Source organism: Macaca mulatta, chromosome 12, assembly GCF_049350105.2.
Source record: "Macaca mulatta isolate MMU2019108-1 chromosome 12, T2T-MMU8v2.0, whole genome shotgun sequence".
Taxonomy (NCBI): Eukaryota; Metazoa; Chordata; class Mammalia; order Primates; family Cercopithecidae; genus Macaca; species Macaca mulatta.
Window position 1 is genome coordinate 109,683,827 of NC_133417.1, and position 27,745 is coordinate 109,711,571.

Below are 27,745 nucleotides of genomic sequence, written 5' to 3' on the forward strand. Positions count from 1 at the left end.
TTCAAAACAACACGGTATATGTGATAAATATATATTTTTTATTTGTCAATTAAAAAAATGGAATAAAAGGGATAGGACAGGTAGGTTCTTAGCTGAGCACAGTGACACTGTAAGCAGATAGTAAGTTTGTCTTTTCCATCAAGAAGAAAGGGAAACTGGCTAGGAAGGCATTCAACAGCATCTGCCCCACTGGGCCAGCTTCATGGGTGTGAGGCTTATACAGTCACATAAGACCCCATACATGGTGTAATGCCCTCTATGGCCATCTTGAAATGCTTAATAGTTTTATCTTTGAACTTGTATTTTATAAGTGAAGTCCAAAGGGACAATGGAACTCATCCATGAGCAGAAGAGATATGTACAATATGCATGCTCCCTGGTCCTTGTCCCATTTGCATTAGCATTCATGATATGCCAGGAGCAAAGAATTCTGATAGACTCACGATGCATGAAAATTTAGTGAGACTTAAAATGAGTGCAAAGGAAGGTTGTTGTTACATCTATAGCTGAAGAAGTGGGGGTGCTGACAGCCCCGAGAGGCTGTGCTTTCCATTAAAACCAGACCCTAGTACAAACAGAGAAGATAACAGTGTGGAAGAAACACAAATGATCTAGGAACCCTATCATCTCCTTTCTAACTCATGTTACCTTTCCCTGCGTGAAGTAAACTCTTAAGCTTTTTCAACTATGATTACATAGGGGAAAGGAAATAAGGAAGAAACCCAAATTCCTTTTCCTATCGGTTGTTCCTTATCAGTAAGCCAAAGGTAGAGAGGTTTGGTAGAATATTCATGTATGAAAAAGGTGAAGTCAAAATAGTCAACTTAGTTTTGTACAGTATTTCCACTGTTCTGTTAAGAATGAAATACATATGAATGTACAAGCTGTGACATACAAATTATGTCATTTCAGTGATTTCATATACAAGTTATGCACAGTGTTATAAGCATGCTCAGGGCTGTACACACAATTTGTCATCCTGAGAAGACCCTAAGCTTTCACCTTTGGTTAAGGAGATCTCTGTTAAGTCATTAGCCAACCGTAAAACTAAGCAAGTAGACTTCAGTAGCTTTGACATGCCAAAGAACAGAGACAGAATTAGTTCAGAAAAAGTCACTAAGCAAACAACTATTACTACAAATAACAGCAACAACAATAAACTCTGGGGAGAAAGAAGGATCTGATTTCCAGAGTTGCTGCATTACATTATTTGCTGAGAAGTGCAATTGAAGAAGCAGTGATGTTTGATGGGTCTCACAAATAATGCAGAAAATTTGAGTCCCTGGGTTTTACCGAGTTTCCACTGACTAGCAGTGTGGCTATGGGAGAATTGTTCAACTTTTGTGGGTTTCTGAGATTCCAACTGTTAAATGAAGGAGTTGACAAGACAATCAGAAACTTTTAAATATGTTCAAAGAACCAAAGGAAGCTATGACTAAAGAACTAAAGGGAAGTAGAATGCTGTCTTACCAAATAGAGAATATAAATTTTAAAAAAGAAATTATAACAAGATCCAAATAGAAATTCTTGAGTTCAAAAGTACAATAACTTAAAAAATTCATGAGAGGGATTCTACCACAGATTTGAGCAGGCAAAAGAACCAACAAATTTGAAGATAGGTCGACATACATGATCCAGTCTGAGGCACAGAAGGATAAAAGAATGAAAAAAGATGAACAAAGCCTCAGAGACCTGTAACGTACAAACATATGCATAATAGGAATCTTAGAAGGAAAGGAGAGAGAAAAGTGGGCAGAAATATTGGCTGAAAACTTCTAAAACATGATGAAAAATATTAATGTATACATTCAAGGACTCAAAGGAATTCACAACCACACACATCATAACCAAACAACTCTAAAGATAAAGAAAAGGAAGAATCTTGAAAGCAGCAGCAGAGTAGTGACTTATCACATACAAAGAATTTCGGTAAGATTAAGTCAATTTTTTATCAGAAATCATGAAGACCAGAAAACAGTGAGACAATGTATCTAAAGTGCTGAGAAAGAAAAGATGTCAATTAAGAATTTTATATCAGACAAAACTATCTTTTAAAAACAAAGAATAATTTAAGACATTCCCAGATAAACAAAAACCAACACAGTATTGATACATATTTTTCGCAATACTTTTTTTCTCCTATGTGATTTAAAGGACAACTGTATAAAGTAAAACCTATAAATCTGTGTTGATGGGCATACAATATACAAAGATGTAATTTTATTACAATAATGACACAAAGGAATTTTATAAGAACAAGGGTTTTTAAAAAATTATACTTCTGTGTTGATGGGCATACAATATACAAAGATGTAATTTTATTACAATAATGACACAAAGGAATTTTCTAAGAACAAGGGTTTTTAAAAAATTATACTTTAAGTTCTGGGGTACATGTGCAGAATGTACAGGTTTGTTACATAGGTATACACGTGCCATGATGGTTTGCTGCACCCATCAACCCATCATCTACATTAGCTATTTCTCCTAATGCTATCCCTACCTCCAGTCCCCCAATAGGCCCCAGTGTGTTATGTTCCCCTCTCTGTGTCTATGTGTTCTCATTGTTCAATTCCCACTTATGAGTGAGAACATGTGGCGTTTGGTTTTCTGTTCTTGTGTTAGTTTCCTGAGAATGATGCTTTCCAGCATCATCCATGTCCCTGCAAAGGACATGAACTCATCTCTTCTTATGGCTGCATAGTATTCTGTGATGTATATGTGCTACATTTTCTTTATCCAATCTATCATTGATGGGTATTTGGGTTGGTTCCAAATCTTTGCTATTGTGAACAGTGCTACAATAAACATACATGTTCATGTGTCTTTATAGTAGAATGATTTATAATCTTTTGGGTATATACCCAATAATGGGATTGCTGGGTCAAATGGTATTTCTAGTTCTGGATCCTTGAGGAATTGCCACACTGTCTTCCACAATGGTTGAACTAATTTACACTCCCACCAACAGTGTAAAAGCATTCCTATTTCTCCACATCCTCTTTAGCATCTATTGTTTCCTGACTTTTTAATGATTGCCATTCTAACTGGCAAGAGATGACATCTCATTGTGTTTTTGATTTGCATTTCTCTAATGACCAGTGATGATGAGCTTTTTAAAATATGTTTGTTGGCTGCCTAAGTGTCTTCTTTTGAGAAGTGTCTGTTCAGATCCTTCACCCACTTTTTGATGGGGTTGTTTTTTTCTTGTCAATGTGTTTAAGTTCTTTGTAGATTCTGAATATTAGCCCTTTGTCAGATGGATAGATTGCAAAAATTTTATCCCATTCTGTAAGTTGCCCGTTCACTCTGCTAATAGTTTCTTTTGCTGTGCAGAAGCTCTTTAGTTTAATTAGGTCCCATTTGTCAATTTTGGCTTTTGTTGCAACTGCTTTTGGTGTTTTAGTCATGAAGTCCTTGCCCATGCCTATGACCCAAATGGTATTACCTAGGTTTTCTTCTAGGATTTTTATGGTTTTATGTCTTATGTTTAAGTCTTTAATCCATCTTGAGTTGATTTTTGTATAAGGTGTAAGGAAGGCATCCAGTTTCATCTTTCTGCATATGGCTAGTCAGTTTTCCCAACACCATTTATTAAATAGGGAATCCTTTCCCCATTGCTTGTTTTTGTCCGGTTTGTCACAGATCCTATGGTTGTAGACATGGGGCATTATTTCTGAGGTCTCTGTTCTGTTCTATTGGTCTATATATCTGTTTTGGTACCAGTACCGTGCTGTTTTGGTTACTGTTGCCTTGTAGTATAGTTTGAAGTCAGGTAGCATGATGCCTCCAGTTTTGTTCTTTTTTCTTACAATTATCTTGTCTATGCAGGCTCTTTGTTGGTTCTATATGCAACTAAAAGTAGTTTTTTCCAATTCTGTGAAGAAAGTCAATGGCAGCCTGATGGAGATAGCATTGAATCTATAAATTACTTTGGGCTGTATGGCCACTTTCATGATATTGATTGTTCCCATCCTTGAGCGTGGAATGTTTTTCCATTTGTTTGTGTCCTCTCTTATTTCCTTGAGCAGTGGTTCATAGTTCTCCTTGAAGAAGTCCTTCACATCCCTAGGAACGAGGGTTTTATATACTGTTAAAGTTAAGTTGTATTAATCCAAATCAGACAGTTTTAAATTAAGATATTAATTGTAATCCCAGGGCAACCACTAAGAAAATAACCCAAAAATATATAGTAAAGGGAATGATAAAAAAATGGTACGTAGAAAATAATCTATTTAATACAAAAGAATGCAATGATGTAAGAATAGAGGAACAGAAAGCATGAGATACACAGAAAACAATTAGATAATGTCAAGTATAAATCCTATGTTTACTACTTATAGTAAATGTAAATGAAATAAACATTCTAATCAAAAGGCAATGATTGGCAGAATGAATTTTTAAAAACATGATTCAACTATGTACTGTCTATTAGAGAGGTACTTTTTTTAATTTTTTAATTTTTATTTTTTATTATACTTTAAGTTCTAGGGTACATGTGCATAACGTGCAGGTTTGTTACATATGTATTCTTGTGCCATGTTGGTGTGCTGCACCCATCAACTCGTCAGCACCCATCAACTCGTCATTTACATCAGGTATAACTCCCAGTGCAATCCCTCCCCCCTCCCCCCTCCCCATGATAGGCCCCGGTGTGTGATGTTCCCCTTCCCAAGTCCAAGTGATCTCATTGTTCAGTTCCCACCTATGAGTGAGAACATGCAGTGTTTGGTTTTCTGTTCTTGTGATAGTTTGCTAAGAATGATGGTTTCCAGCTGCATCCATGTCCCTACAAAGGACACAAACTCATCCTTTTTTATGGCTGCATCGTATTCCATGGTGTATATGTGCCACATTTTCTTAATCCAGTCTGTCACTGATGGACATCTGGGTTGATTCCAAGTCTTTGCTATTGTGAATAGTGCCGCAATAAACATACGTGTGCATGTGTCTTTATAGCAGCATGATTTATAATCCTTTGGGTATATACCCAGTAATGGGATGGCTGGGTCATATGGTACATCTAGTTCTAGATCCTTGAGGAATCGCCATACTGTTTTCCATAATGGTTGAACTAGTTTACAATCCCACCAACAGTGTAAAAGTGTTCCTATTTCTCCACATCCTCTCCAGCACCTGTTGTTTCCTGATTTTTTAATGATTGCCATTCTAACTGGTGTGAGATGGTATCTAATTGTGGTTTTGATTTGCATTTCTCTGATGGCCAGTGATGATGAGCATTTTTTCATGTGTCTGTTGGCTGTATGAATGTCTTCTTTTGAGAAGTGTCTGTTCATATCCTTTGCCCACTTCTTGATGGGGTTGTTTGTTTTTTTCTTGTAAATTTGTTTGAGTTCTTTGTAGGTTCTGGATATTAGCCCTTTGTCAGATGAGTAGATTGCAAAAATTTTCTCCCATTCTGTAGGTTGCCTGTTCACTCTGATGGTAGTTTCTTTTGCTGTGCAGAAGCTCTTTAGTTTAATGAGATCCCATTTGTCAATTTTGGCTTTTGCTGCCATTGCTTTTGGTGTTTTAGACATGAAGTCTTTGCCTATGCCTATGTCCTGAATGGTACTACCTAGGTTTTCCTCTAGGGTTTTTATGGTATTAGGTCTAACATTTAAGTCTCTAATCCATCTTGAATTAATTTTCGTATAAGGAGTAAGGAAAGGATCCAGTTTCAGCTTTCTACTTATGGCTAGCCAATTTTCCCAGCACCATTTATTAAATAGGGAATCCTTTCCCCATTTCTTGTTTCTCTCAGGTTTGTCAAAGATCAGATGGCTGTAGATGTGTGGTATTATTTCTGAGGACTCTGTTCTGTTCCATTGGTCTATATCTCTGTTTTGGTACCAGTACCATGCTGTTTTGGTTACTGTAGCCTTGTAGTATAGTTTGAAGTTAGGTAGCGTGATGCCTCCAGCTTTGTTCTTTTGACTTAGGATTGTCTTGGCAATGCGGGTTCTTTTTTGGTTCCATATGAACTTTAAAGCAGTTTTTTCCAATTCTGTGAAGAAACTCATTGGTAGCTTGATGGGGATGGCATTGAATCTATAAATAACCTTGGGCAGTATGGCCATTTTCACGATATTGATTATTCCTATCCATGAGCATGGTATGTTCTTCCATTTGTTTGTGTCCTGTACTTTAGATTCAAAGACACAGAAGATTGAAAGCAAATAAATACAAAAATATACAACAGTAGCCAAAAGAGAACTGGGGTGACTATACTAATATCAGACAAACTAGACTTGAAGACAAAAAATTGTTATTAGAGACAAAGAAGGATATTTGATTGTGATCAAAGGGTCACTCTGCAAGAATATGTAATAATGAAAGTGTATATACATCTTACAGAGCTGCAAAATATGTGAAGCAAAACCTGACAGAATTGAAGGGTGAAATACACAATTAAATAATGGTAATTGGAGACTTCAATATTCCTCTTCCAATAATGGATAAAGCAACTAGCCAGAAGATAAGCACAGAAACAGAACACTTGAACAATACTATAAACCAACTAGACATTTATAGAAAATCCCTAACTACAAAAGAATAAATATTTTTCTCAAGCACACACAGAACATTCTCTAGGATAGACCATATGTTAAGCCATAAAACAAATCTCAATAAATTTAAAAGGATTTAAATAATACAAAGTACGTTCCTGAAGCACAAAGAAATGAAATAAGAAAGAAACAGGCTGGGAGCAGTAGCTTATACCTGTAATCTCAACACTTTGGGAAGCCAAGGCAGGAGGATTGCTTCACCCCAGGTGTTTGAGATCAGCCTGGGCAAGATAGCAAGACCCCGTCTCTAAAAGGAAAAAAAATTACCTGGGCATGGTGGCACATGCCTGTAGTCCCAGCTACTTGGGAGGCTGAGGAGGGAGGATGACTGGAGCTGGGGAGGTTAAAGCTCCAGTGAGATGTGATCACACCACTGCCTCCCAGCCTGAGAGTCAGAGTGAGACCCTGCCTCAAGAAATAAAATAAATAAAAAGTAAAATTTGGCAAATTCAGAAATATATGGAAATTAAATAACATACTCCCAGTGACCAGTGAGTCAAAGGAAAAATGATCACAAGGGAAATTAGAAAATACTTTGAGATAAATCAAAATGAAAACAAACATAATCAAACCTTATAGAATACAGCTAAAGCTGTGAGGGAGTTTGGCTCTACCTGCATTGTTTGAAATTTATGAAAATGTGTTCAAGTGCTATAATTTCAAAAAGTTTCTAATTGTTTTGTCAACTCCTTCATTTAACAGTTGGAGTCCCAGAAACCCAGAAAAGTTGAACAATTCTCCCACAGCTGCACTGCTAGTGGAGTGCAGTGGAGACTCGGTAAAACCTAGGGACTCCAAATTCCTGCATTATTTGTGTGACCCATCGAACATCCTTTTCCATCACACTTCTCAGCAAATAATGTTTTCTTCCCTGCTACAGAGTATAGTTTACTGCACACTTATTTTATCTAAACCACCAGACTATTAGGTCATAAAGTGTGAGGACTTTCTTGTATTTTCCGGGGTGCATTAGCATAGTACTTTGACTAGCAACTGTGACAACACATGTTGGGCAACCCAGTATAGGCATTGGGCTATGTGGTAGAGGTGAGATGTAAATAAGACATGATCTTTCCCATTGAAGAAGTCATTTATTGAGCCAACTGTTCAATAACTTTTTCACTGATTAAGTACATGGATATTGAAACTTAAAACTCGACAGTCCCACCTACTTAACACCACTTGAGAGATTTACTGAAATTCTTTAAAATATCATATTAAAAAGCTCAGCATGAAGAAAGAGCTAACCAGAACACCAACTTCTCCAGCAATATATTAAAACCATGACTGACCATCCCAAACTTACATTTTTCAGACCAAAAAGGTTGAAAATAAGGACCAAGTAAAGCTCTTACTATCCAGACAGGCATTTTCCACTGGCAAATGAGATCATCTGCTTCCCAGTAGGTGGGTCCTGCGGGACACTTCTTGCATTTTGAAACAATAAACTTAAAAGAGATTTATTTTTTAAATATTGATAGCAAGAACAAGAAAATACATCCCTAGTTCAGAAAGTCAATTTAATTACAGAAGCAGTGTTAAAATATACAGACGCAGAAAGAAACCTGTAAGAAATGGATTACACTGCTGACTGGATTGATCAGGACCTGGTCTTTAAAAAGAGGAGTAGGACCTGGGCTTTTCCTTAGCTCTGTTACCATCAGACACACACAAGTTCTAATAGGAAGGATTGCACCAAGCTGCTGCAGAGCTGAGATACAAATGGTTTTTATTGTCTGTGGGCTGAGAGTATAATCCTGCTGCAAAATACAGCTCTGGGAAAGACCCTGCACATTTGCTTTCAGAGCGACTCTGTCTCTTGATGCTTGATGGATGTCTTTCCCTAAGCAAGAAGAAAAGCTCTATTATTGACAAGCTCAGTGGCAAAGGATAAAGGCTGAAACAGCTAGAGGGGAGTTCATGGGTGACACGAGGTTTCAGAAAATGGACCTAGAATCAGTGAATCACAGAAACACAAGGCCCAAAGAAGGATTTTCATTTCAACATTAGTGATGGCCCAAGTCACTGAATTCAGATTTTTAGAAATCTTAACTTAGTATGTACTTGTTAGTGAACATTTGACGACTGTTTTAATCAGGATTGGATAGGTTATGCTGCTGCTAAAAAAGAGAAAACAAATATCTTAGTGGATTATAGTAACAAAGTTTTATTTCTTATTTGTGCAACGTCTCTTGCAGTTTTGCAGCAGCATCTGCCCAGTGTAGTCGCCCAGATACCTAGGCTACTAGAGCTGCCACCATCTCAAACCCTGCTGGTCACCGTGTCAGAGGAAAGATTGCTCTGGAAGGTGACTTGCCAGTTACATGATCTGGCCCAAAGGGACACATATCAGCTCTGCTCACACCTCATTTGACAGAACTAGTCTCATGCCCCCACCCAAACTTCAAGGGGCAGGAAATGGAATCCTCTTATATACCTGAAGTCACATAGCCAGAAATACTTGCTGAATGGCATCAATGACTGATTATCACTGTTGTCAGTGATTATGGTGATAGTCTAGGCAAAACGGAAGTCCTAGCAGCTTTAATAAACTTCTGTCTGTGTACCATCAAACCTTCAGCAACAATTGTTTAAACTCTAGGACTATGTGCCAGGATCTGTATTACTAAACTCCAGATATTTATCCCATTATTTTGGGGTTCTACCCTCTCCCATCATTTTCAGCCCATCATTTATCTATCTGCATGCAGTTTGGAATCATAACTTCCGTGTCTCCATTGATTGCAGAACCCACCATGTGGATAAGCTGTGACAGCATAATTAGTTCAACTGGAAATTGCAGGTGGAGTAATTCCAGAACAGGTTCTGCTACAATAAAATATGGGGTTTAGTATGATTTGAAGTTTAATACCTGTAAAGAAAAGGCTGCAAACTCAAATGCCTTCAGGGGACAGACAGGTAACATAATTGCAGGAAAAAGGCCACTTTTAACAGGCTGGGGTACTGGGGGCCAAGCTGAACTGGGGAGAACATGGCCTATCTTAAAGGCAAAGTATCTCCTCTGGATTCTTAAGTCAAATCTACGTTTTGAATTTTGGTCAGAAAAAAATCTGTTTTCTAAAATTATATTTTATGAACCATATAAAGCATGTCCATAAGCAAAATTTTAGCCGCAGGCTACCAATTTGCACCTTCTGCTGAAAGGTTTGGATTATTAAAATACATCCCACAAGGCTGATTATTTCCTGCTAGGCACCATGCTCAAGTTTTAGGTAGCTACCACCGGGTTAGTGATGGAAGGTGAATATGAAGCCACAGGCTGTGATGAAGTATGCCTCGTTAGGTTTGGGTTACTGAAACAAATGAGGAGAAAGTACACGAGGATTTCCTTAATGCACTACCAATCCTTCTATAGAGATATTCCTTTTTAGTAATGCTAATATCTCCTTTTAAACACAGGGAAAATTGAAAGGCACATGCAAACAAACTATAATATCCAGTTACAGGTAAAATAGGACCTAAGAGTAAATTTCAAGAGTACTAAATTATGTTGTGATAAAGTTTTATCTCATCCAATGGACTTTCTCAAGCTTCAGCCTTGGCTCCAAGCTCCTTCTCAAAATATAAGTGACTGTAGCTTAGTAGTTTCAGAATATAGACTATAGAGTCAGATACAACCTTCCCAACTGTGTGATCTCAGGCAGGTCACTTAACTTCCCTCTGCTTCAATTTCTTATCAGAAAAATTGGATACTAATAGTATCTTCCCCTTAGGTTTGCCATGAGGATCAAAAGAGTCAATAATACATGTAAAGTGCATAGAATCTGAGTGGCACAAAGCAAACGCTGAGTGAAAGTATGCTATGTTCGTTTCTTAACACTTTCTTATTAACTAGAAACTCCTGTGGTGTTTACTTCTTGCTAGAGAGAAAACATTTTCCTTTTTTTCCCAATAAATTTTGTCCTTGACAGCTATTCTTTGAGTGTCATTCAGTCTCTCAAAATAGAGGAATATCTGTCCAGCTGCAGTAACATCTTGCCAGGAGAGCCTTTCTTTTCTCGGGACTTTTCATTTCCATTTCACAACATGGTTCTGGTCAGCACATCTTTGGGGGGACTTCTGATCAGCCCAAATCATGCTGCCTTTTTTCCCACATCCTGCCCCTGAAACTCCCATCCCACACCCTGCCCCTCATAGACACTTTAAAATCCACTTGAACACCACAGATGAATCATTTGGCAAAGTAAACAATAATTTCTTCACAGGGAACTCCTGGGGACTCTGTGGTGTTTTGACCATCTGCAGCTATGGAAACAACAGATGAAGTGTATGGTCATTGGAATGCTTTTAACTCGCGCTTCCTGTGGCAGAGACTACTAATTGCTTCTCAGTAGCCTTTCTCCTTTTCTTTTTAAGAAAGTTTTAGCTGAGCACGTCACTGCCCCACTAAAACATTTCCCTTGTGGCTTGATGTTGCCATGTGAAAGTCCTGACTACAGAGATGTAAGCAGGAATGCTGTGTGTGCCTTCCAGGAATTCTCCTTAAAGGAAGAATACCAATTCTTCCTTCAAGCTTTCGTCTATCGTGATACCTTGGATATGAATATAATGGCTGGAGCTCCAGCAGCTATTTTAGACTATGGGATTTAAGACAGCAATTTTCAAAGTATAGGCTGAGGACACAGAGAACAAAAGCCTTGCTCAGGAGGCCCACAGAATCCTCCCTTTTCCAAATATATATCTATCTCAAACCTAGAATTTTCTTCATAAATTTCAACCAAAACTATATATTGCAACAGATTGCGTACAGTGGCATATATGAAATTCAAAGTGTCTTCTATTTGGTCAGATAGGGATTTATAAAAATGTAAAAAGATGATTCTTCCCACTAATTTTTTTGTCTTAGAAAACGTCATTATTTTTCACTAATCCATGTGATTACTAACATGCAGTAGGTTTATTATTTTTATTTTAAAATGAATAAAATCTGTAAAACAATTTCTTGGTTTTAATTTTTACTATAGTGACTTACATCAACAATAGCTCTTTGCAGGACTCAATGACTTTTAAGGGTGTAAAGGGATCCCGAGACCAAAAAGTTTGAAAGCTGGTTTAATTCCACACTCTATAAATAATGGGGAGATGAACTACAAACAGCTTGAGTTAATGTCAATTTTTTTTTATGTGAGCAAAAGTTAAACTTCTACATGTGTAAGTCAGTATTATTGAGGTGTTTCTGTTATATCAAGCAAAACTAATTTTTTTAATAGATACTTTCATCCTTCCATTATTTGGGTTGAGACCACGGCTAAGAGCAAAACAAAGCAATTAAAAGCTTTTGTGAGACTCTTGGCTGGGGGCACTAGTTTAAACAAGACAGTGTGAAGCGTGCAATCCTGGCTTTTTTGTGTGCCTGGAATGTCATAAATGTCTCAATGTGGATTCTGCAGAATCTCTGCATCCAGTGAGCCCTTGTGACTCCACACCTAGTTTTAAGGGAACAAAACTGGCTCTAGCAGCCTGATACTGGTGTAGCCAGGGTGGGAACAGGGATATTCTTGTGTGTCTGAGGACCGCGTTCAGTCACATGGCTGCCCCTGTGCCCTTGGCAGAGTGCCTAAGATGGGGCCGGGAGAGGTGGAGCAGAGGCCGTGCCACTGGGAGAGCGGCCCTCCGTTTCCAAGGCACCACCTCTGTGTTTCCTGTCTTCACAAAAGACACGCAAGAAACCCAGTGGCTGATCACTGCCAGGAAGTACGGGACACAGAATCTAGGGCTGTGGGAAAAGGGGACTGGGAGGCCGGGGGAGGCCCTCGCATTCTGAGAACAAGCCTTAGGAGAGTGCAGAGGAAAGAATAGCAAAAGCTCCCTATGAGGCGAAACCCACTCTCTGCACCAAAAGGAAGAGACTCTGGTCTGCCATATAAAGTGCACACAATTCCCCTCTCTAACAGAAGATGGGAGCAAAGGTGCTGGACCGCACAGGGCTTCAGCTGATCATTTCTAAAGTTCAATTTGCTGCTGGAACTTAAACCTGGTTTTTGTCAACCACTCAGTAGAGGTGGGGCAGAATTTTTTTCCCCTATTTGCAAGTCGGTTTTAAATACTACATTTTAAATCAGAACTCTATAATATGGCAAATTTACTTTCTTTTAAGGCCCACCTTAAAATACATCAAATCACTGTGTTTTCCTCCACTCTAGATTTTCTTCTCTTTCATTACATTGCCATAAAGAAATGCCTGCCTGTCTGTCGACCACTGTACCTCCAGCACCTATGATATTATGCTGGGATAGGGCTGGAAATGCCCCTCTACATATGGTCTGCTTGCCATCAGCAAAATAAATTGTGCTTTGACAGAGACACACTCTGTGAGGGCCTTTTGTAAGTCTGACGACCATAAGCAAATTATTTGGAAGAGATTATTTAAATTGTACAGTGGCAGGAATTAAATATTCAATTGCAATAAGTTTAATTGATTAAGATACTTACTTTTCCGATGATGTAATAACTGGAAAAGCATATCAGTGGGAAGGTGTCTGATATGTTTGCTTGAGAGAATGTCCTTGGAAAATAGATGAAAATGTTTCATGTTTTTCGCTAGCTTCCCCATAAAGTACTTGCTTTGTGCCCACTGAAATGGAGCCATCACACAGGGCTGTGAAATGCATCATGGGGGTGTCTCTGAAGAACTCAAACAGGGAGACCTATCCTTGTCCAAGCTAGATGCATCCCACTAGGATGTGCAGAGCCCACAACTGGGGGGCCCACCTTCTCATTCTTCTCAGATGGTGATGTGTGCCGTGCTGGGTTTTCTAGGTTGCTAACCATGCATCCCTTCAACAGGTCTGTGGGATGCCCCGGACATAGAGGTGGTGGGTAGCAGAGATAAAGTGTATTTAGGTGTGTGTGTGTGGATGTGTGTCATGTTTTCCTGTGCTATGCAGTGGATTGGAGAGGCAGGACTCTTGGGTTAAATAAAGACAGGCCAGGCTTCAGTCATACTCTTTGGAAGGAATTTCAAAATACATGCCCAGCACATAGTGGGCTCTCAGAATTGTTAAATGAGTGATTACAAGGTCATGGTAATAACATTTGCAATCCAAAAGGAAACTCAGATATTATCTCTTATAAATAGGAAATGGAGGCCCAGAAAGGCTCAATGACTTGCCCAAGGCCGCACAGAAAGTTAGCAGTGGCAGAGCCAGCCTAGAGCCTAATTCTCATGGCTGTTAGTGAGTGTCCATCTCCCTGTGCCACACCACCAAAGCTAGCCAATAAACAAAACAACCTTGAAGGCATTTTGAACCCACTTTCTGTGTCCCCATATAATTTATCATTTATTAAAATTATATACTGATCTGTTTCCTGCATTGAAATAGGAACTTAAATTAATTCATTTTTATTCCTCCTTGAAATAGGAACTTAAATTAATTCCTTTTTCTTCCCTTGTGCCTAGACTCAGTGCCTTCCACGTAGAGGGCACTTAGTAACATAGAAAATTCATGTTTATTTTGAATTTGTCCTGACCATTCTTATAGCAATCTCATATTAATAGTTGATGATAAAAACTATAATTGCCAAGGTCCCTATGCCATACCACCAAAGCTAGCTAATAAACAAGAAAACAACTGTGAAGGCATTTTGAACTCACTTTCTGTGTCCCCATACCTTTTATCATCATTTATTAAAATTATATACTGATCTCTTTCCTCCACTCAGTTGTGAGATCCTTGAAATAGGAACTTGGATTAATTCATGTTTTAATTCATCCTCATGGCAAACCTATGGGGAGATCCAGAAGTCAAGGTCCAGCCAAGGAAATGGAAACCATTCTACATCTTTACAGGGGGTATTTCATAAAGGAAATTGACTACACAGTATGAAAGAACTGGGAAGATAAACAGGGTGCGAAGGCACCTCTGAGATGATTAGTAACATGGGACTGAAGACAAATTGGGAGAAGGTGGTGTTACTGGAGGTGTTTGATGGGAACTAGGGCGATGGAGGGAATGGATTTCCTGCCGGAACTGGAGTCATGGTGCAGATGGCCCCAAGCTGGAGATCCCACAAGAAGCAGAGAAATACCTCGGTTTTCCCCACCTGCCATCAATCCTTTGTCGGTAAACGGAGAAGGGAAAGGGAGATGGTCTCTGACAGTGTGCTTGGCACACCACTTGCCTCTAACATAATGGAGATCTTTGAAGACCATCCACTTTCCTTTGTGCAAATTCAGCATTCACAAAGTATCCCTCATGCCTAAACCTTAATTCTGTTTCCTTGTAGTTAATCTCAACCAAAAGGATGAAGAAACTTTATTTTTAATAGTTGGTCAACTGATCCACAGGGGAGGAGAAAATGCCAATCAAAGCCATTTAGGTTTGTTCAGCAGTTTCACTTGCTTTTCTGTAAATTACAAATGAGGGACCTAAAGCTTTTTTACCTGAGACAACAAATAAAGCATATGTCCCAGCACTCCTGTGGGAACCTGGGTGTCAACAAGAGAAGGTGGCCATGATGCTCCCCGGCAAGAGTCATGGAGTTGCTTGGATTATTTTAAAAGTTCCACATTGGGGTCATCTTTTACATCTACATTTTTCTCTCCCCTTTTCTTCCCCAAGAGACAGGATCTCACTCTGTTGCCCAGGCTGAAGTGCTGCAATGCTGTCATAGCTCACTGCAGCCTCAAACTCCTGGGCTCAAACGATCCTCCCACTTCAGACTCCTGAGCAGCCAGGACTAGAGGTGTTTGCCACCATGCCCAACGATTTTTTTTTTTCTTGCAGAGATGAAATCTCACTACGTTGCCGAAGCTGGACTTGAACTCCTGGCTTCAAGCAACCCTTCCTCCTCAACCTTCCGAAGTGCTGGGATTACAGGTGTGAGCGACCGCACGTCACTTCTCTCTCCTTTTTTAAAGAAAAACATACAGAAATAAATTTTGGTCCAGAGAAAGAAAACAGGATATTTTGGGCTGGGATTAGGAAAAAAAAAAAAAAGAAATAAAAGGAGAGAAAACTAAAGCTCTTTCTTGCTGAGCCCCTGCTGCTTGCTGTCTCCAGCAGTCCTGGCCTCATCTCTGAGAATGTGCTTCCAGAGAGAAACCCAGAAGGAACTCTCAGGTATGTGCATAAATTTGTTGATCTCAACAATTGCTGCAGAAGCTGATGGATATTGACATTTAGGAAAAAAATGCTGCAGGCCAGATCAAACTGAGATTAAACCAGAGTAGCTCTGTGGGCCAAAGGTGCCCCTGTTCCCCCAGTCTGCCTGACATACTATCAATGCATATTAGATGCTATCAGGGAATTATTGCTAGCATTCTTAGGCATGATACCAGAGAAGAAGAATTGGCCTAGTTTTAAGAAATGCATGCAGAACTATGTAGGGGTGAAGTGTTGATGATGTTTGTAATTTATTTTCAAATGATTCAGCAAAAAAGTCATATATATGCATATATACACATATAAACATAGATGCTTAAGTGATACAACTATGAAAAATATTAATAGTAAAGCTAAGTGGTAAGTATAAGGATGTTTTGTTCTTTCAAGGTTTTTTATGTTTGAAACTTTTGGTAATAAAAATCAGAAAAAGAACACTAACTGCTGTTCACTTGGCAATTATATTTGGTGTTTTTTGTTTGCTTGTTTGTTTTGAGATAGAGTCTCGCTCTGTCACCAAGCTCGAGGGCAGTGGTGCGATCTCAGATCACTGCAACCTCTGCCTCCCTGGTTCACACCATTCTCCTGCATCAGCCTCCCGAGTAGCTGGGACTACAGGCGCCCACCACCATGGCCAGCTAATTTTTGTATTTTTAGTAGAGACAGGGTTTCACTATGTTGGCCAGGACGGTCTTGATCCGCCCACCTCGGCCTCCCAAAGTGCTGAGATTACAGGTGTGGGCCACCACGCCTGGCTGGCAATTATAGCTTTTATCATCAACTATTAATATGGGATTATTTTAATATAGAAATCCTCATCTCTTGAGTTTGGTAAGTTTGACCCAATTAACTAGAGTCAAAGTTGAGAAAGAATTGACTTTTCAAACCTGATAAGCTTGAATGATCAAATCCTTCGCTAGAGTCGGCCATGATGAAGCAGGTATAAGACCCTCCAAAATACGGTGACATTCTAAGTATTCTAATATGAATGCCTAATATACTGACTTCGATGGAGGGCAGTATTCTAAGTTGTTCATTCATTCATTCAGCCTGTGAGTACCTTGCAACAAACCCTGGGATTGGGGAATAGGCACTACCTACTCTCAAGGAGCTTCCAGGCCACAGAGGAGATGAACATGGGAACAAATGTGGGCAGCACAGTGTGATCAGAGCAATGATTCAAGAAAGCACAGGACAAGAGGAGAAACGAAGGAAGCAGTGGTCACTTCAACTGGCCATCAATGAAGGGCCAGCAGGCAGGATTCAAAAAGGGCGCATATCAGTCAGGTCCTGGCAAGAAAGATATGGCACACTCAAGAGGCAGGAATGATAGGGAGATTAATGAAGGAATGACTTAGAAAAGTATGGGCAAGGTTAAGGAAACCAACAACAGATGGTGAAGCTATCAACTGTGGGGACCCTCTACCACCCTGAGGCCTAAATGGAGCTAGAGGAAAGAACATTACCAGGACTTAGAGAAAGTAGTTTTAGCTTTTGGTAGAAGGATGCAGTCAGCCTGTAGGGACCCAATAGGGAGGGAGGCAGGGGAGTAAACACCCTGGACCCTGACTTCCCTCCCACCCTCTCCTCTCCCATAGATGTCTCCCACTGGCTGAGCCCTATTTGAAGCCAGGAGATCAGAGAGCTCAGTTGATGCAATCTCTAAGATTCAGACTCCAGAGGCAGAGGGCAGGGTAAAGAAGGTCAGGGTAAATGACATTATTCAGCAAAATACACAAAAAGTTGGAGACGGGCCTTGAAACAGAAGTAGGAGAAAGGGGAGTCGTAGAGAGGTTACCACTATAGGTGACCACTTTCCACTGAAGGACATCCTAGAATAGTCTCGGCCACAACAAAGTAGGCTTTCATGCTCAGGAAATGTCAGGCTTCTAAGAATGAGCTTTGAACTATTTTACAGTAGAATAAATTGGGTGGCTTCCCTCCCTCATATAGAGTTGGTAGCTTCTCTCTCTCTCTCTCTCTCTCTCTCATGTACTCTTCCCTAGGGTATGTTCTTTTTACCATTTTGTCATTCTTACATATGCAAACTAGATGGATTTTAAGTTCTTAGGGAACTGTGATTGTCACCATTCACTTAAAAGTTATTTTGACATGATGGTGTTGGTTTGATTATCATGTATATGAGCTTCATGTTCAGCTTCTTGAAGGCAGCTATAAAGTTGGACTTCCCTTAGGATCGTAGAGAGTGCTCTGCATATTATATGTAATGAAAGCTGTTTAATTGATTCATAGGCAGGGTAAGACTAGCAACCATGTTCTTAGATCAGAGAAACTTTGATAGCTCTTATGAGAACTAGTTGTGATTAACTATAGTACTAATTTGAAAATTAATTATAGTTATCTTAAATAGTGATTTCCAATCTGTATAAATACAAAAACCTCCCCCCAAGTGTAGAATGTATTTACAGAATTTACACACTAATATGTTTAATATACACTAATTCAATACTGACAAAAAGTTGCTCTGAATTAATATATATTTATAATTTATCAACAAAAGCAACCATATTCATTCAAAGTGGTTGTATCTATTATTCAGTAATTATTTAATGCTTGGGATCCATATGGATCTTAGAATTCTTTGCTCTAAATTCCATAGTTAAGACTCCTCCAATTGTAGATGACAGATATTTTGCTCAAATTACCATAAGCAAAAAGGGAATTAATTAATTGATATCTGAGACATTCAAGAGGAGGCACTAGTTTTAAATAAGGCCCAGTCCAAGCATTCACATGATGTCACCATGCCCTTCTCTCTCTCTCTCCAGCTCTTCACTGTGCTTTCTTCTCTGCTGGCTTCCTTCTGCAGTTGGTTTTCCCTAGTAAGTGGCAGAGATGGCTACAGCAACTCCAAGGCTGTTCTGTCCTTACAGCCAGTGAGCCAGGATAAGAGATCAACCCTTTTCTCACTCAGCATCCATATTAGCCCCCCATTGTGTGCTGCTTTGGCTCTGATTGAGTATCCAGAGAGAAAGAGACTTGATTTGTCAACCAAGATAATGTGAGGAAAGGTGGGGCTGGATGGTTTAACTGGGGCTGGACAATAAAACAAAAGGAAAAATTGCTGGGCAGATGAAAAATTAGCTGATGAGGGCTGGGCATGGTGGCTCATGCCTGTAATCCTAGCACTTTGGGAGCCTGAGGCAGGTGGATTAGTTGAGGTCAGGAGTTGTTTCTAGGGATTCATAAAACCCTCCAAAAATAATATGACCTCTATTGTAATTCTATAGTTTGTTTTACCTTTCCTACATATACATTTATTCAATAATATATGTTGAACAATTAAAATATGCCAAATACATTGATTTTATATCCTGAAACTTTGCTAAAGTTTCTTATCAGCTTAAGGAGATTTGGGGCTGAGACGGTGGGGTTTTCTTTTCTAAATATACAATCATTTCATCTGGAAATAGAGCCAATTTGACTTCCTCTTTTCCTAATTGAATACCCTTTATTTCTTTCTCTTGCCTGATAAACCTGGCCAGCACTTCCAATACTATGTTGAATAGGAGTGGTGAGAGAAGGCATCCTTGTCTTGTGCCAGTTTTCAAAGGGAATGCTTCCAGTTTTTGCCCATTCAGTATGATATTGGCTGTGGGTTTGTCATAAATAGCTCTTATTATTTTGAGATACATTCCATCAATACCTAGTTTACTGAGAGTGTTTAGCATGAAGGGCTGTTGAATTTTTTCAAAGGGTTTTCCTGCATCTATTGAGGTAATCATGTGGTTTTTGTCTTTGGTTCTGTTCATGTGATGGATTACGTTTATTGATTCGCATATGTTGAACCAACCTTGCATCCCAGGTATCAAACTGACTTGATCGTGATGGATAAGCTTTTTGATGTGCTGCTGGATTTGGTTTGCCAGTATTTTATTGAGGATTTTTGCATCAATGTTCATCAGGGATATTGGCCTGAAATTTTCTTTTTTTGTTGTCTCTGTCAGGTTTTGGTATCAGGATGATGCTAACCTCCTAAAATAAGTTAGGGAAGATTCCGTCTTTTTCTATTGTTTGGAATAGTTTCAGAAAAAAATAGTACCAGCTCTTCTATGTACCTCTGGTAGAATTTGGCTGTGAATCTGTCTGGCCCTGGACTTGTTTTTGGGTTAGTAGGCTATTAATTACTGCCTCAATTTCAGAACTTGTTATTGGTCTATTCAGGGATAAGAATTAATATCATGAAAATGGCCATACTGCCCAAGTAACTTATAGAGTCAATGCTATCCCCATTAAGCTACCATTGACTTTCTTGACAGAATTGGAAAATGACTTTAAACTTCATAGAGCCAAAAAAGAGCCCACACAGCCAAGGCAATCCTAAACAAAAAGAACAAAGCTGGAGGCATCATTCTACCTGACTTCAAACTATACTACAAGGCTACAGTAATGAAAACAGCATGGTACTGGTACCAAAGCAGAGAAATAGACCAATGGAACAGAACAGAAGCCTCAGAAATAACACTGCACATCTACAACCATCTGATCTTTGACAAACCTGACAAAAACAAGCAATGGGGAAAGGATTCCCTATTTAATAAATGGTGTTGGGAAAACTGGCTAGCCATATGCAGAAAGATGAAACTGGATCCCTTCCTTACACCGTATACAAAAATTAACTCAAGATGGATTAAAGACTTAAATGTAAGACCTAAAACCATAAAAACCCTAGAAGAAAACCTAGGCAATACCATTCAGGTCACAGGCATGGGTAAAGGCTTCATGTCTAAAACACCAAAAGCAATTGCAACAAAAGTCAAAATTGACAAGTGGGATCTAATTAAAGAGCTTGTGCACAACAAAAGAAACTATCATCAGAGTGAAGAATGGGAGAGAATTTTTGCAATCTACCCATCTGGCAAAGAGCTAATATCCAGAATCTACAAACATCTTAAATACATTTACAAGAAAAAACCCCATCAAAAAGTGGGTGAAGGATATAAACAGACATTTCTCAAAAGAAGACATTTATACAGCCAACAAACATATTTTAAAAAGCTCATCATCACTGGTCATTAGAGAAATGCAAATCAAAACCACAATGAGATGCCATCTCACACCAGTTAGAATGGCGATCATTACTAAGTCAGGAAACAACAGGTGCTGGAGAGGATGTGGAGAAATAGGAACACTTTTACACTGTTGGTGGGAATGTAAATTAGTTCAACCATTGTGGAAGACAGTGTGGTGATCCCTTAAGGATCTAGAACTAGAAATACCATTTGACCCAGCAATTCCATTACTGGGTATATACCTAAAGGATTATAAGTCATTCTACTATAAAAATACATGCACATGTATGTTTATTGTGGCACTGTTCACAATAGCAAAGACTTGGAACCAACCCAAATGCCCATCAATGATAGACTGGATAAGGAAAATAAACATCATAGAATACTATGCAGCCATAAGAAAGGATGAGTTCATGTCCTTTGCAGGGACATGGATGAAGCTGGAAACCATCTGTCTCAGCAAACTAACACAAGAACAGAAAAACCAAACATAGCATGTTCTCACTCATAAGTGGGAGTTGAACAATGAGAACACATGGACACAGGGAGGGGAACATCACACACCAGGGCTTGTTGGGGAGGTGTGACTAGGGAGGGATAGCATTAGGAGAAATATCTAATATAGGTGACATGTTGATGGGTGCAGCAAACCACCATGGGATGTGTATACCTATGTAACAAACCTGCACATTCTGCACATGTACCTCAGAACTTAAAGTATAATTTTTAAAAGTGCCCAATAAAATGATGAATATGAATCCTAAATCTGAAATCTTTTTGTGTTAATTTTCCAAAATCTAAATTAAAAATTTCTTTATTCTGAAACATGGATAGCATTGCATTCATTCAAAGTAAATTTTCATTTCTACAGTTATCTGTTGGTATTAGTGTTATTAGAGAAGAAATAATACAATGTTTTACCACAAGGAAAGCAAATAAAGTGATCTGTATATTCATTTTTAGTAACTGTGACTTCTTAAAAACATTCACAATCTCTTATAAAATATTTAAGAGATTATTTTTAATCTTGAATAATTATATTCTATTTTTATCACAGTAATGAGAAGGTTTTAAAACAGGGTTTTTTTAAACAATTATGATTATATATTTTGCTTGTAAGTATGAGTTACAGTATTTGAATCTTAATGTCTTAGTACATTTTTTGAATTTATAGAAAAGACTGTACTCTGTTGACCTTTTTAATATTCTGCTCTCTCATTGGCTATCTATCCTAAATCTCTCTTCCATATTAGTATGAAGTGTTTCAGGGGGAGGAGGAGTAGAAATGCCAGCCAGTCAGAAACCAGAATATTAAAAAGGTCAACATCATACAGTTTTCTGCTACAATTCATAAAGACATTAAACATCCAGTATATCATCTCAAGACCAAGATTGTAATGAGAATGGAAAATGACACATTAATTCATCTTCATGACAAATATTGTAATGAGAAAGGAAATATGCAAGCTACAAATATTTCATTACCATTTAAAAAATATCTAACATTGGCCAGGCGCAGTGGCTCACACCTGTAATCCCAGCTCTTTGGGAGGTCGAGGTGGGCAGATCACAAGGTCAGGAGATCGAGACCATCTTGGCTAACAAGGTGAAAACCCATCTCTACTAAAAATACAAAAAATTAGCCTAGTGTGGTGGTGGGCGCCTGAAGTCCCAGTTTATCGGGAGGCTAAGGCAGGAGAATGGCGTGAACCCGGGAGGCGGAGCTTGCAGTGAGCCGAGATGGCGCCACTGCACTCCAGCCTGGGTGACAGAGCAAGACTCCATCTCAAAAATAAAATAAATAAAATAAAATAAAATAAAATACCTAATATATTTTATAATATAATGAGAGTAAATTCATACTTCCTAAAGTTGAGTCCTCTCCCTAAATACATAGTGCCTTTTAAATTAATAGGACTCCTCTGGGAGTATTCTGAAATTAGTCTTAATCCCTAAAAGAGCTACTAGTATGACTAGGTTAAAATAAATATAAAAGACACTCATTATACAAATAAGTAGAAATTTTATTTTGGCTAATATTTCACTGTCATGAATGTATTTGAACTAAACGAATTATAATTTTCGCATTTTTAATGGTTACTTTGTTATTACCTTTATATCAGCATAACCACTAAATAAAGTAAAATTTCTTAGTGATTGATTCTTCCATGTGCATTATATGAACAATAAATACAGAAATAAGGTCTTATGTATCAGACTTTGAGAGAATTCAGGCAGTGAATCAATTCAAATTAGGTACGAAGCTCCACATACATCTCAATATAGTCTTGGTTTTTTCTTTTTCTGTCTGCTTGTGTGTGTGAGAGAGAAAGAAATGAAAGAAAGAAAGGAAGGAGAGGTAGCAAACGAAAGGAAAGGAAAGGAAAGGGAGGAAGGAAGGAAGGAAGGAAGGAAGGAAGGAAGGAAGGAAGGAAGGAAGGAAGGAAGGAAGGAAGGAAAAAAAAGCAGAAAGAGAGAGAGAAAGAAAAAGATGGGAGGCAGGAGAGCAGAACCAGAGTCCTGGCAGGATTCAGAATCCAGCTCAAGTGGTTTTACTGAAGGGTCTGATTGCTGATTGCAGAAGTATGAACCAGAGTCAGGAATCAGCGAGGTGGTTGCAGCCAGAGACTAGAAATAGTAGAAATTTATTATTGCCTCTAGGCAGAAGGGCAAGGAGAGGAAATATTGTTACCAGAACCCAGTAAGAGCTGTAGCCCCAGATGAGGAGCTATCAACAGGCTCAGTAGTAAAGCCATGGCCAAAGCAGCGAAAGAATAGGGAATAAATACCTCTCTTCCCGCCTCCCATCGATTGAAGGCAACTGTCAAAGAAGCCTGGGTGCATGAGGCACCACGGTCAGGCTCCCTGATTCAGAGCAGGAGAGAGAAGGGAAAGGAAGGGCAAGGATGCAAGTGGACAATGAGCAACAGAAATGTTGAAGGGAGATTCTGAGGAGCTTTGCTGAGGTCTTTTAGTGTGAAAAGGAACTCAGTGGAAGGAGATAAGAATGGCTGGAACAGAAAATGAAGATGGAAAAGGAGAGGATGAAGGAAAACGAAATAGGATATAACTCTCTGGGTCTGAATAGAATTTTGGGGAAGTTATTTCTCTTATAATATTATTTGGAAACCTGCCATACATGATGTTAAAAGAAAAAAACCTGCTAAACAACTGTGTAGACCATCTCCTTGCACATTCATTTTGAAATGGGGGATGATGCTGACAGGTCATGAACATCTATCTTTGGGGTTTTGTTGTCGTGTTTCCTTCCCTCCCTCCCTCTCAGCATTAAAAAATATACCACTCCAAGTTCTGCAATATTCAACCAGACCTTGGTACAGTGATGCCAACTAGACTATTGAGTGACTTGTTAACAAGAATGTAATCACTGTCTGCGTTTTTGCCATAGCTTATTTACTACTAACAAATATCATCCTGTGATGCTAAACAGTGCCTTTCACCCACTGGATCCTGGAGTGCTTTATGAACTAGGAATGTATGAGTAGCTGAAATAGAGCTCTCTCCAGGGTGGAATAAGACAGCTGTTAGCCTTGCAAAAATGTTGCACAACAGCCTGAGTGGAAACCAGGGAAGGGTTCTCTCAGTCTAATTGAAATTGCAAGAAGAATTTAAGTTGATGGACTAATTGCTGAGGCTGGCATTTATTCAAAAAACCAGGGTTTATTCTTTTCAGACAGTGAGTGACACAGCAACTTAGTTCCATTTAACAGATCCTGTTGCTTCCATTTAAGAGATGAGGAAACTGAAGTTCACGAGCACAAACTGTGTTTGAGAGAACGAGACTACACTGCGGGTCCTTTGAGATTTTGGTTGCTATTTATCTTGAGTCACATGGTAAATAGGAGTATCAGCTGCAAAACAATGACTTAGTACCAATTTGAGAGAAAGAACACACCCATGGTGTGCACAGTTTTGCAGAAATTGGGCTACTCTGGGAAGGTCGCCATGCAATCCTGACTCAACTTGACCCTGCATAGTTTATAAAGTCAGTCAAGTTCCAAGAGCTGGAGGTGATATAAATGCAAAACACTCATGCCTTTAAGAAACAGTACATCATGAGTCAATGAAACTTTAAACTGATTAGTTTGCAGCGGGTTCCTCTTGCCTAACACTTCTTTCATGCTGGAATGTCACATTAATTGGTTCTTAATTGAACAATGTGCTTCCAATTTTCAAAACCCAGCAGAGTATAAAACGGAAGAAGTCAGACTCTTGCTCTTTGGAATAGAAAGTCGTGTGGGTAAAGATACAGTTCATAAGCATTAAACTCTCACCGAGGTTGGAAGCTGTCACACAAGCACTTCCCCACTCAGTTCATAAGGTACAGCTCTTCAGGTTTTGAATTTTTACATGGAAACAGCTTTAATGCTACTTATTTGGAGGAGAGCATGATCCTAGGGTATAAGATGATGACTAAAACTTCCTTCGCTACTTGATTTCTGGAAAACTAAGATCTTTTAATGAGCTGTGTGTTGTATATGGTTAATTGTTTCCTCTGTAAATAAATAGCTTGATCTTAATTTTCATTTAAAATAAACGACCTTTGGAAAATAGCTGGTTAATTCCTGGATCCAGGAGTTTCTTATCTGCAATTAAATGTGGGCCAAAAGGTCTGCTTTCCACCTAAAATTAAAAACCTGTTTGTTCATGTTCTCTCTTTGGAAATGTTCCATGTACAGGCAAGTTTATTTTTCTATTCTGAAGAAATATTATTTTTAAACAAGGGCTGTGTTCTGAATTCATATGATGTGAAAAGTCAGAGATGGAAAGAAAGTTGGTTTCTTGGAACAAATCTTAAAAAAAAACAAAAAAACAAGTTTCTGAGCTTTTTTCCCCAATATTGCTGTGCCTTGAGGGAAAAATCAAGCTGAATTCCTTAGATCAGGATGCTTAAGGTTTAGATATTTCTTTCAGTCTCATCTGTATCATGCTTTTTCATCTTACAAGTAAGAGAGAGGTTTTTCTAATTGCATCTTCAAACATGGATCATTCGTCAAAGTTGACTATTTCTGCCTCTTGCATCAGAAGTAGAAATTATACTCTTTCTCCCCCTTGCATCATAAAACATGGTTCCATGTAGCTCTTCGTTTGCAACTGATAATGTAATAGAGACTTTGCTTCTTTCAGGGATGCACTGGTCCCATGGTTATTGTAAAAGTAGACAGAAAAGGGAAAAAAACAGTCCATGAGACAATGCCATTTTAACCACAGTCTCTCTGAACATATTGTGTGTGTTTTGATGACATTAATATATTTTGGATTAGGATGCAGTGAGATTGTGATAAAACCCCCTTTAGATCGCCAATGAATAAAATACAGCTATTGCTTCTCATTAATAGAGAATCCTTGTAGAATTGCATCCTTTAACAACAGAGTCTGAAATGAAGGTCAACCAAAGGTGTGTCTAAGGAATACTCAGTGATCTCCAGCGAGCTAACTAGGATCATGCCCCCCACTGTGGAAGGCCTCTGATTCTCACTCCTTGTGGCAAGTTACTATGCCGACACTCTGATCACACATCTTCAAGCTAATTACTCTCATTCACTCAACATCCATTCCTTCTGCTCTAACAAGACCTCCTTAAGCATCTCTGGGACGGAACCTGCGTCCAAAGCAAGCATGGCAGCAATGCTGCCACAAGAGATAAATGTTTCCCTGGGTACAAACTCAATAGTAAGTGAAACATTTGACAAAGAAGAATGCCTTTGGCAGCCCTGCTCAATCTCTCTAAGAAATTGACACTGTAGAGTACAGGCACAGAGCCCAGATAATGACAGCTACAAAAAGCTTTTGTAAGCAAAGTAATCAGGCCCATGTCAACTGGTCTCTCCTTTCGTGATCTCTGGCCTGGACAGTTAGTGAAACCTGATCAATGAGATATTTTTCAACATCTGTGGCAAATCATCTATCAGTGGAAGGTGATGCTCAACAGCAATGGCCTAAAAAATGTGGAGGCGGGGGCAATGAGAAAATGGCCTCTGGTGTGAGGAGAGTGCTACCTACAGTAGATTAGGACTTTTAGGACCCTCTTGTCAGGTATTGCTCATTCAGCAGAGTTCAGTCACTCTTAGGCGAGTGGCCGTGCTCAGCTAATTTCTGCACTATATGCTTACGACATCTGTATTTCTTGCTGTTTCTGGGGATGGGAAGGATACAAAGATCCCTCTTTGTGTGACTTCCTCCAACCCAGTTGTTTCATCTGTAAAACAGGGATAAACAGTTATAGGTAGTAATTGTCATTATTCAATCCAATAATCTGCTCAACTCATTCATCAATTTAGAAATCCTTCTCTTTTAATACATAGAATGCCCAGGCTCCATGTTGGCCACTGGAAGGGACTATCACTGTGAGGTCCCTGCTGAACACCAGGAGTTTGCTGCTAGAAGGGGATATGTTACATACATGTCACTGATAGAGAGGCAGATGAGTTTCATGGAATTAGTATAAACAGGAAGGCGCTTCAAAAAGCACTAGAGCACCTGATGTGGAAATTATTAGAAATTAAGAGGAAGGGCTCCTGGGAGGTGGCATTTGAGTCTGGCCTCAAAGGATGTATAGAATGTAAAGCTATAGAGATGGAAAGTAAACAATGCAAATGGGAATACCATGAAAGAGGGTCCTTGTTAGATGCGTAGGATGTCTGAGCCCTAGAGAGCATGGTCTGGGTATGCACAGGAAGCTTATTAACAATGGATTTTCTGCTCTGACATTTCTAAACTGTTTATATACACTTAACTTAGAGGGACAGTGTGATAAGTAGGTAGAGACAGGGACTTGAGAACCACAGAGCCTAGGTTTATATTCTAACTCCGCTACTCACCAGCTCTATGACCTTGGGGAAGTTATTCAAACTCTTTGTACCTCAATTCCATCAGCTATAAAATGGTTATCATTATAATACCACCCCATAAAGGATGGTATGAGGCTGTTACAGAGGTTAAATGAATTATTTAAAACATCTAGAACAGGGCCTAGAACATAGTAAATGCTCAATAA